This window comes from Octodon degus, unplaced genomic scaffold (assembly GCF_000260255.1).
Source record: "Octodon degus isolate 3935 unplaced genomic scaffold, OctDeg1.0 scaffold00056, whole genome shotgun sequence".
In the NCBI taxonomy this organism is placed as follows: domain Eukaryota; kingdom Metazoa; phylum Chordata; class Mammalia; order Rodentia; family Octodontidae; genus Octodon; species Octodon degus.
In genome coordinates this window covers 5338690-5342186 of record NW_004524632.1, presented here as the reverse complement: position 1 = coordinate 5342186, position 3497 = coordinate 5338690, and positions in this window count along the sequence as shown.

Sequence of the window (3497 nt, the reverse complement as noted above, 5' to 3'; positions counted from 1 at the left end):
CTCAGCGGACTAAGCACCTGCTTAGGCAAGTGCAAGAACTAGGGTTTGATCCCTGGCACCACATGCTGCGCTGGCCCTACCGCAGGGTGCTCTGAGCCCACCACCAAGATTGGGTATGATGGTGCACACCTGTAATAGCACTGGGGAGGCTGAAACAGGAAGATTACTATGAGTTTGAGCTACATAGTGAGACCTTGTACCAAATACTTTTTTTTTTTTTTTTGCAGAACCGGGGGTTGAACCCATGTCCTTGCACTTGCCAAGCATGCACTTATTCTACTGAGCCATCTCCCCGGCCCCTCATAAAAAACAAAGAAGTACTTTCCACTACCACTACGTTGCTACATAATAAGGAAAGAGCTGGGGAGATAGCTCAGCCACATAAGCACAAGGTCATAAATTCAATCCCTGGTGCCAAAACAACAAAGTATCACAAAAAACCTGTGTGTGTGTGTGTGTGTGTGTGTGTGTGTGTGTGTGTGTGTGTGTGTTTATTAGTTTGTGAATAGCTGTCCCCCCTGAAGCCTCATGCAGTCATGAGGTGACTTTTGGAGTTTGTGGTCGATAATTGTGGGTGTGGGTGCTGAACCCATCCTGGGTCAGGTAATCTACAATACAACGTGAGGGGAGAGAGGTGTGCTAGAAGCAGCAGCTGCTACCCCTCCCTTTGCTCTCTTGCTCTTTGCGGCCGCGATGAGGGGCTGCCCTCTTCCATGTGCCGCTCTGCCTTCAAGCCAGCTGAGTATGGACTGAAACCTCCACTGACTGAGCTAAATAACCTTTCCTTTCTTTGAGGGTCATGTATTTGTTCCAGCAATGAGAGAAGAGTAACTGAGAATATATATAAAATAAGGAAGATAGTAGCTGCTAACACAGACATACTACTTTACAGGTTGGATGTTGTTCTAGAAACTGTTTTGTTTTTTTTCTTGCTCTGAATGCCTTCAGGGCAGGTTTGGCTGGCTTGAGTTGTGGGGATCAAACCACAGCAATCTGAGCCTGACTGCTTTGTTGAAGCAGCCACTTAAAGAACTGAGCTAAGGGGCTGGAGAGATGGCTCAGTGGTCTAAAGCACCTACTTGGAACAAGCTTGGCAAAGCACAGGGACGGCGGTTCAATCCCCCAGCACCACATGCCAGCCAGCCCCGCCCCCTGGTGGGCTGAGCTGGCCACACACACACACACACACACACACACATAAATAAATGTAAAAAAAAAAAAAATAGAAGAAAGCAACACTAATGATCCGTACAACTTCCTGAATTTGTTTTTTCATAGAAAGCCTTATCATAAGTTCAGTAATTATAATGAATATACCAAGATAATGTGATTATGCTTGACTTTGTAAGGTGCACAGCATTGAGCACCTATTTTGATGGCAGTTTTTCAATAAAGTTTTGATTATGGGAAAAAAAAGAAAATGCAGGGGCCGGGGAGATGGCTCAGTGGAATAAGCGCTTCCCTGGCAAGTGCAAGGGCCTGAGTTCAATCCCCGGTTCTGCCAAAAGAAAATGCAAATCCCATGATGAGGTAAGCACTATTATCAACATCCCCTCATTTTACAGATAAAGAAACTGAGGCAGTCAGCAAATAAATAAGCAGAGCATGGATATGCTAGGTCATGACTAGTATAACAGACAATAAGGCAGGGTTAGATATTAGACAATAACAAAGATAGGGGAAGCACTTTATGCAATTTTACTTTTATTGTCTGTTGTTTCTTTCTTTTTTTTTTGGTGGAACTAGGGATTGAACTCAGGCCCTTGCGCTTGCCAGGAAAGCACTTATTCTACTGAGCCACCTCCCCAGCCCCACTTTTATTGTCTTTTTTGTTTGTTTTTGTTTTGTTTTATTGAGAAACAAATATCAATGAGACTTTATTGTCTTTTTGAGACAGGGTCTCACTATGTCTTTCAGGCTGGCCTTGAGCCTAGGCTGGTCTCCCACAATGATCCTTCTGCCTCAGCCTCTCAAGTGCTAAGATTACAGGTGCACACCACAACTCCAGGCTCTGCAATTTTGAATTGAAAGCTGAGGAAAGGGCTTACCATGAAGGTGACATCTCAGATCTGAAGACAGAGAACAGGGCATGTGAAATTTAGGGGGTATTTTAAGCAGAGTATTTAAGGTATATCAAGTGCTGTGCTGAGGACATTTTTTTTTATTTTATATTACCTCATTTAATTATCTCAAATCCTATGAATTAGTTAATTTTAATGTGTGTGTGTGTGTGTGTGTGTGTGTGTGTGTGTTGACACAGGATCTCACTATGTAGCCTAGGCTGGTCTTGAACTCAGGGTGATCCCCTGCTTCAGTCTCTGGGTGATGGGACTACAGGTGTGTATGCCACCATACCTAGTCAATTACTTAAATTCTAACAGTGATATATAATTACTAAATGCTAAATTTATTAATTTAGGAGCATTTAACACATCAAGGAAATTTCACCTTAGTTCCTCCCTCTGCAAAATGGAGAAAGTAACAACAGCTACACCTCCAAAGGGGACAGTACAGAAAAAAGGCTCAGAACAGCACCTGTGCCACAAAGACTGGTCAGTAGTTGCTAGCTGTTTATGTCATCCCACAGCTCAGAAATGCTCCCAACACCCGCCTGAAATGGAGCCAAAAGTGACAGTGACGCAGGGAAGCAGGGAAGGTAGCAGAGCTAGGAAGGAAGGGAGAAGAGCCTTGGAGAAGTCCCGGTTTAGGCACTGGTACAACACTGCCTCCTAGTGCTGAAACAGTAACACGGCTTAGAACACCCACGACTCCAAGTCTGCAAACACTTGTAAACAAAACACAACCCGAGGGCAGTATTTGTAGTTCCCCAGCTTTCTGAATAGCTATCTTGGATTTTTTCTGTTTAGGAAAAAGGAGATAAATTGATTTGTTGGGGCGGGATATGGTGGCAAAAACCTGTAATCCCAGAATGGAGGAGGCTGAAGCAGGAGGGTAGCTGTGAGTTCAAGACGAGCCTGGGTGGGCAACAGTGTGAGTTCAAGACCAGCCTGAACTACACAGGGAAATTCTATCTCAAAAAGAGAGAAAGAGATTCCTTATTTAGTTGGAAAAGACCCAATATGTGGGTGGACAAACGTCTAAAGCCTTTGATGAAATTTCCTATTGAAAATTATAATAAGCACACAAAACAATGCTGTGAGATGAAAACTTAGTTTTCTCTCCACAGGCAGTTGTAGGCAGCAGCAAGTCACAGTTGTAATCTGAAAACAAGAGGCAAAAGAGTGACGCAAGTGATGGATTTGCTTTGTGATTTTTCTTCTAGCTTTGGTTAAAGATACGGGGGCAGAGCTGGGCGTGGTGGCGCAGGCCTGTAACCTCAGCTGCGGGAGCACGGCTGTGATGTCGAGGCCACCCTGAACGACGAAGCAGACCCCATAGCCAAAGCAAACAACCAAAATCGCGGCAGTTCCTAAGATTCTTGTTTCCTCGGCTGCGGAGCTTGTAGCCCTGCGCGGAGAAGCTCCTGTGACAATAAC